Genomic DNA, 8,695 nt, shown 5'->3' with positions numbered 1-8,695 from the left:
CCCCACAACATCTTTTTACAAGCGGTAGAATTTAAAGGTAGAATGCACCCAGATTTTCTAAGAATTCTGGTCTGTGCTGGTTTGCTGTCGCAGTGCAGAGATTAGTTGTTTGGTTAGTTTTTGTTCTCTTTGCCAGTTTGACATAGGCTAACACACCTGGAAAGATTGTCACTTGAGGAACTTCCCCTATCAGAGTTCCCTCTGGGCAACTATGTGTAATATATTTTTGATTTTGATGGAAGTAGGAAAGCCCAGGGTCTTAGGGTTGGAGGCACAGTTGGGAGAATATTCTCAGATGTATGAAAATAATCTGTGCAAGCCCTGGTAAAAGTCATGGAAAAGCTGCATTCGCCCATGATCTCTAGTTTAGCTCTTCCCTCCAGTTCCTGATTATGAGCTCCTGCCCTGGTTCCCCTTGAGAATGAACTGTGACATGTAAATATAAACCAAATAACCATTTCCTTTCCTGACTTGTTTTTGGTCAGTGTTTTATTACAGCCAAAGAAACCAAACAAGGACAACCTCTAATCCATTTCATACCACAACAGATGTCCAATAGCTACCTTAATCAAGGGTGTGCAGCCTTCATCATCCCGGATATTAACGCTGGAGTTATTTTCTAATAATAGTAATACCACGTCTGGATGGTTGTGGGCACATGCATAATGCAGTGATGTCCTGCAAAAGGAAAGGACATTTAGGAACATTTCTGAATGCTAAATAAGAGCCCCATCACTTTTAAGTGCTACATAGTATGGAGGTAATTTCCATCTGATGTAAGCAAGGAACTGGAGTTTCCTTACTTGGTTATGTCTACCCAGGTGTTCATTTGCTGTGCTAGGGATATAATGCACGGCTGATCTGAGTAAGGCAGGAGTTCTATCAAGGCTCTCATCCTGCACAAAGCAGCCTGTCTGGATCATAGAAAAGCTCCCACTAAATTATCTCAGCTTGAATTTAAATCCTACTCTACTATCTGGGATTTCTATGAAGCCGATGACTCCATTTCATAATAACTGACTCCCATGAAGAAGTATGGAGAGGGTCCTGATCCTGGAAAGGACTGATCTAGCATTGGTGGGGAATATAAGCACAGAGAAAAAGGAGGGAGGTGATTGGAGAATGGATGGAGAGGAGAAGGTTTATGATACATATGGGGAGGTGAGATCTGGGAAAGGGGTAATCATTTGGAATGTAAACAAAGAATATAGAAAATAAAAATATTAAAAAAACTAGGGTTTCAAAGAGTATGGTTCATTTCATTTCATATTTAAATTTTAGAATATAAGGAAATTTTGGGCAGAAAAACATAATCGTTTAAAAATGGGAAGATCTGTTAAGAGAGTAGAATGTGTATTTTATACAGTAGATATCTAATATATGTGTGGGGAATAAATGGACCAACTGAAAATCTACAGTTGGACAATTCAGTCTTTTTAAAGAAAACAATCAGTAAGCAAGAGAATATCTTGAAACTATAATTTATAATTTATTCTTCATGAACCTTGAACTTGAAGACTAATTAACCCCTTAGAACTACTAGACTCTGAAGAAGGAAATGGAAGAAGATCTCAAAAAATGGGAAAACCTCCCATGCTCATGGATCGGTAGAATCAATATAGTTAAAATGGCCATTTTGCCAAAAGCAATGTACAGATTCAATGCAATACTCATCAAAATCTCAACTCAATTCTTCACAAGTTAGAAAGAGGAATTATCAAATTCATCTGGAATAACAAAAAACCCAGGATAGCTAAAACTATTCTCAGCAACAAAAGAAATTCTGGGGGAATCAGTATCCCTGACCTCAAGCAATACTACAGAGCAATAGTGTTTAAAACTGCATGGTATTGGTACAGTGACAGGCAGGCAGATCAATGGAACAGGATTGAAGATCCAGAAATGAACCCACACACCTATGGCCACTTGATCCTTGACAAAGGGGCTGAAAACATCCAATGGAAAAAAGATAGCCTTTTCAACAATGGTGCTGGTTCAACTGGAGGTCAGCATGCAGAAGAATGCGAATTGATCTATCCTTGTCTCCTTGTACTAAGCACAAATCCAAATGGATCAAGGACCTCCACATAAAGCCAGACACTCTGAAGCTAATAGAAAAGAAACTGGGGAAGACCCTTGAGGACATCGGTACAGGGAGAAAGTTTCTGAACAGAACACCAATAGCTTATGCTCTAAGATCAAGAACTGACAAATGGGACCTCATAAAATTACAAAGTTTCTGTAAGGCAAAGGACACCATCAAAAGGACAAATCGGCAACCAACAAATTGGGAAAAGATCTTCACCAATCCTACATCAGATAGAGGACTAATATCGAATATATATAAAGAACTCAAGAAGTTAGACTCCAGAAAACTAAACAACCTTATTAAAAAATGCGGTACACAGTTAAACAAAGAATTCTCACCTGAAGAACTTTAGATGGCAGAGAAGCAGCTATAAAAATGCTCAACTTCATTAGTTATTAGGGAAATGCAAATCAAAACAACCCTGAGATTTCACCCTACACCAGTCAGAATGGCTAAGATTAAAAATTCAGGAGACAGCAGGTGTTGGAGAGGATGTGGAGAAAGAGGAACATTCCTTCATTGCTAGTGGGGTTGCAAATTGGTACAACCACTCCGGAAATAATTCTGGCAGTTCCTCCGAAAACTGGGCACCTCACTTCCAGAAGATCCTGCTATACCACTCCTGGGCATATACCCAGAATATTCCCCACCATGTAATAAGGATACATGCTCTACTATGTTCATAGCAGCCCTATTTATAATTGCCAGAAGCTGGAAAGAACCCAGGTATCCCTCAACAGAAGAGTGGATGCAAAAAATGTGGTATATCTACACAATGGAGTACTATTCAGCCATTAGAAACAATGAATTCATGAAATTCTTAGGCAAATGGATGGAGCTAGAGAACATCATAATGAGGTAACCCAGACTCAAAAGGTGAATCATGGTATGCACTTACTAATAAGTGGATATTAACCTAGAACACTGGAATACCCAAAACATAATCCACACATCAAATGAGGTACAAGAAGAACGGAGGAGTAGCCTCTTATACTGGAAAGACTCAGTGAAGCAGTATTTGGGAAAACCAGAGAGGCAAAATGGGAAGGGGTGGGTGGGAGGACAGGGGGATAGAAGGGGGCTTATGGGACTTTCGGGGAGTGGGGGGCTAGAAAAGGGGAAATCATTTGAAATGTAAATAAAAATATATGGAATAAAAAAATAGAACTACAAAATGATCAAGAATCATGTAGACGACAGAAAATCTTCTGTTGTGTCATTAGTTCCCCTTCATAAACTAGAACGGAGTAAAAATAGGAAATAAGAATGAGGGGCTGGGGTGATTGGAAGAACTCAATTGGTAAATCACTTTCCCTGAAAACCTGAGTGCAGATATGTGGATAAGGGGATCCCCAAAGCTACTTACTTACCCAAAGTCTGAGAATCAATGTGTTCCAAGAGAGTAAATTAAACATTCCAGGGATTTGGCCAAATGAACATGTCTCTCTAAAACTGAGGGACCACGTGCTGGAACCCATAGGGAGGCCTGATGGCCTGAGGTCAGTCCCCAGAACACACAGTAGGGCAGAAGACAAGTGTCCAGTGGCGAGTCCTCGGACCATCACACATTTAGCTCCACATGTGTGGGACAAGGGAAAGTGAGAGGAAGACAATGCCCATCTCTTTCCTTCACATGTGTATCAATGCATGCACAACATGTACCTAGGGTGAGTATGGGGGTACAGGGCCAGAGTTCAAAATGTCTTTGTATGATCCATTCGCAAACACAGGTCATATTGACCTAAGATTTCTCAGTGATTTTTTGCATTAAAGTGGATGATTTATCTTATGATAAATTTTCCATTGTTGAATAATAGTATTTATTAATGGCTTATATATTAAGACAAATCTAGACGGGTGGCTTGGTAGTTAACAGCTCTAGTTGTGTTTTCTCAGATACTCAGTTTTTGTTGCTAGCACACACATTGCAGAACTGTGTGTAGCTCCAGTTCCAGGGGATCAAGCACTTGATTCCATCACACATGTTGCTTCAAAAATGCACATAGGCACAACACCTGTGTGTGTTTATTTCTCTCTCTCTCTGTGTGTATGTGTGTGTGTGTGTGTGTGTGTGTGTGTGTGTGTGTGTGTGTGTGAAAGAGAGAGGGGGTATGTGTTTTTCTGTGTGTGTTTGTCTACAAAATTTAAGTGTAAACATAAAAATAAAATGATGCAGTTTGGTTAAGGCCTAGGAGCTGCTGTTCCAGGGTGTGCAGGTCTCCTATGCCTCAGAGCACTAAACAAGTGACCATGCAGGGACCCAATGGAAATGAACCTAAGCACACCATCTCTCCTCCATTAGGATGGAGCCCTGGAAGCTGATTTTCTCCCTGCTTGGCTCTGAGTATGCCTGACAGGTCCTACTCTACTGTCCACCCCCTCCCCCTCACCAACTCCAATGCCCATTACCTGTTCCTCCTATCAGATTCATCCACATGATGTCGACTGGAGTGTATTAATCGTTCAGTTTTGTCCAGGTCACCCACACTGGCTGCTCACTGCAAAGGACCCGTAGGGTCATATCCGATATAGGAGAGGGTAAATTTGTGCCTTCTCTGACGATTTATGCATGTACAGCCCAAACATGAATGCCACAGACGGGTGTACCAGCGTCTCCTTTGGGGGACGTTTCTTGTCTGGACATCATATCTAAGATCTTCCTCCATTATTGAGGCCTAGGGCCTCAGGGCCCTCTGAGGGCCACCCAAGATCTACTTTCCCTCTCTTCCCTTCCCTTTAGCTGATCACTGCTTCCCAAATTCTATAATAAAACAAAACAGATTTAAAACTCTTGCAAACAAAACACTAAACAGTCCAGCACGTTCAGTATCAAATGAACTATGTTCTCCAGCTCCATCCATTTGTCTAAGAATTTCATGAATTCATTGTTTCTGATGCTCCACTATGTTTATAGGAAACTTATTACAACTTAATAATAAATGATATTATAACTCTTTTAAGTGTCCCTTTTTCTTCCTGCTACTTCCAAGTAGCAGGTTGAAAGTTAGAACCCAAACAAAGGTGATTTTCTTAATCTCCAGTTGTTTTAGGATGAGGTGCTAAGTGCCTGAGACTGCAGTCTCTGACCTCAGAGGAACACAGAAGGCAGTTCAATTATAATAGCATAGCAAATTAAATGTAGATAAGTAAACTTTTTATTATACAGCAACTCTAAATATCTCATAAGACCGAGTCTTACCCACCCTCCAACACTCTTCCCCCTCCTCTGCCTCAAGAAGAACTTACAAGATAGACAATCACTTCCTGCTTGGTCTGGCCCCCTGCACAGCACTGTAATCTGAATAAACTTTCTGATTCTCCATTGCCCTTGTATGTGAGATAAGGGGACACATGATTGGCTGGCACAATGGGATCTCTACATCCTCCTCTAACAAATAGGCTCTCAAATGTGGCTGCTCTGTTTCTACATCCAAAGAGTGAGAAGACCTGTGTGTGTGACCTGGGAACAATTCAGATTCAGCCTGAGCCATGATTTTTCCCATCTCTGAAAGGAGTTTGACCATGCCTTTCCTTTGACCCCAGTCCACTTGGTTGTCTGGAAGGTAGACTCCAACAGTAAGATCAAAGGGGGAGAAAGATATAAGACTACTCTTCAGAAGGGGAGCCAGGAAGTGTTAGCCCTGTGTGTGTGAGGAGGGGCCTCTTACCAACAGAAAAGAGCATAAATGGATTGCTCTTCTTAAACTGCCCCCTGTTGTGCTGAAACTGCTGAGGGTTAAAGTCATTGGGATTGGAGAAGTACTTGGGATCTTTCAGCAAAGAGCCCAGTATAGGCAATACATCAGTGCCCTGGAAGACAGGAGCCATGGGACTAATTAGGCAAGGTGATAGATGAGCATCCTCAGGGCTCACAAGATTGGAAGGAAGAGGAGAAAAGGAGAGGGGCTGATCTAAGGGGGAAGTGTTGGCCAATGTGACAGGACTCTTGGAGCAGTGGTGGTTCAAGTTCTCTGAGGAAGGTCTCTTGAGAGACTCACAATCTCTTGGAACAGAATGTTAGGGAATGAGCAAGCCCATGCCTGTCAATTCAGGAGGTTGTGGGCCCAGGAAGAAGTTCACACTCCCTGGTACAGCAATTTGGGGTTTGTGTGCCTCAGCAGGCTGTATGGAGGACGTGAGCCTCTTCAACATAAGTAACAAATTCTAAAGAAACAGAGTCATGGTCCTTACCATGAGAGTTTGCTAAACATGGGGTTGATGCCTGAAAAAGAGGGAGACCCAGGATTGAGGACAGCTTAAACACCATGGTGAAGGAGCAAAATTTTCATTGAGAATAAAGTGTGTAAAACTCTGACTGGGGACGGCCTGCTGAGTCAAGAGAACTGGAATGAAGACTCTTAGGCTCGGCAGGGAAGTACCTTGGGGATGAGGATGCGCCAAAAGTTGATGTCCTTGGTAGTTCTACAAGCCACACCAAGAGGAATTATGTCTCCATATCTCTGGGATCTCATGGATCACAGCCTTGGTGTAAGGTGTCTGCATTCTATCCTCATATTGAGGCTGTTGGTTCCTGCCAATCACCTGGTCAATCTCCTCATGTACCATAGCTGAGAAGAGAAGATGTGTTTATACATTTAGAAAGGGAAGATGCATTAAATATGCAAAAATATGGTGATGTGTAATTATGGGTGAAATGTTATAGACCATTTGCAGTAGATGCTAGCTATATATGGTGCTGGAATAGGATCCCATTAACCTTCTTGGGTTAGAATCAGAGGCATTAGCAGGAGACATTTACAGATTGGTAAGAGAAAAAAAAGCAAAGTACATTCTATGATTGAGAGGAGCAGTTTCCAAATACGTTCAGGCCTTTTCATTTTTTTAAATACAAATGAGGCTCAGCATGAGATGGGAAGTTTTCAGCGATAAATTAGTAAGCCAGGATTCCCTCCAACACTGAGCCCCAGACACACTAGACAAGGCACACTACCATATGGAACATCACCATAGCAATACCATTGAATATATCTCAGAACTAGAGACATTGGACCATTCTAGCCTAAGCAGGTCTTAGGTGCATGCTGAATAAGGCAAATTGTAATTTTGAGCAATCAACCATTTGCCATCTTATGTCTGCCTGAAATTAGACATGCTCATGATTATATAAGTACATGCATTGTGGGAAATGGCATGCCCAGTTAGCAAAGGCTTACATAACTCAAGCCTGTCAATCAAAACCCAAAACCACACACACCCTGCCTTTAGCAATCAACCCTTTGTCTTTCTGAACTCATAAAAGGAAACCCTGGACAATCGCCTGGGCTCCTCAGCAAATCCTGCTCAACCCTCCACTCCTTTACACTGTAGCTATTCCTTACTTTCTCCTTGATTAGGAAAAATACCCCACAGCTTTTCCATTTGTTGCATTTCTTCAGAATTCTGAAAGTAGCTTAAAAATATGCTAAGAACCTGGAGAAACCAGTCAGATGGTGACCAGCATTCACAATGGGTGCCTATCAGATCAGCTTCCTTCAGAGACTATCTTAAATCCCTGATATCTGGGAGAACTGGGGTAGGGATAGCCAATGTCCATGGTGTAGTGGTCTGTGGCCTCTACCGTCCCTGTCTCCCTCAAATTTACCTGCAACGGCAGGTGCTTCATGAGGAGCAAGAAGTTGAAGCTCATGGCTGTGCTGTCCATCTCTGTGCCCACGAAGAAAAGGTTCAGTGTGGTCATCAACAGATTCCTCTCGGGAAAATGAATTTGGGGGTTCTTCTCCTACCAAATGTCCAGGGAGAGGGACATTTATCTTAATTCTACTTAGCACTCTTTTAGACACTACTGGGAGTTTTCCCAGGATTCACTTTTCTTGGGTTCAGATTGAAGGTGGGAAGGGAGAGTTTGACCAATCAAGGCCCTCCCCAAGTGCTGGCTTCCCTCATACCCCGCAAGAAACAAACATAAAATCCTTCTTCCTTGGTCTTTCCCTTGGTGAATCTCTGTACTTTTGCTATCAACCTGGTTGGAATTTATTTAAAATAGTAATGATATTTTTAAAAAGAGGAGAGATGGTGGGGAGGGTAAGAAAGGGGAGAGAAGTAGAGAAGATAGAAATGAAGAGATGACAAAGGGAGGAGTTTCTGCAAGATGGAGAATCAGAATTGGCAATGAGAACAGTCTACTTTTTCACAATTTGAAGATGCCCTTGGAGGAAATTCTTCCCCTGCAGGTGTGCATTTGTGAAGTGTGCCTGCATGTGTTTTTGCACACATGTATGTGCCTAAATGAGCATGAGTGCCAGAGTGCATCTCTCTCACTGTGTGTATGTGTGTGTGGGGGGGGGTGTGCGTGTGTGTGTGTGTGTGTGTGTGTGTGTGTGTGTGTGTGTGTGTGTGTGTCTGTGTGTGCATGCACATCTGTGTGCTGATTATTTCTGGGTACAAGTGCGCCTGTGGGTGTCCACACCCATAAGTATTTATGAGGCAGCCAGAAGAGAACATTGCATATCTTTTATCAGTCACTGCCCTATTCATTTGAGGCAGGGTCTGGGGTCGAACCTAACTGTAAAAGAACTTCTGGGGAAATTAGTATCCCAGACCTCAAGCAATACTACAGAGCAATAGTGTTAAAAAACTGCATGGCAA

Source organism: Apodemus sylvaticus, chromosome 1, assembly GCF_947179515.1.
Source record: "Apodemus sylvaticus chromosome 1, mApoSyl1.1, whole genome shotgun sequence".
Lineage (NCBI taxonomy): Eukaryota > Metazoa > Chordata > Mammalia > Rodentia > Muridae > Apodemus > Apodemus sylvaticus.
This window is presented reverse-complemented; position numbering follows the sequence as displayed.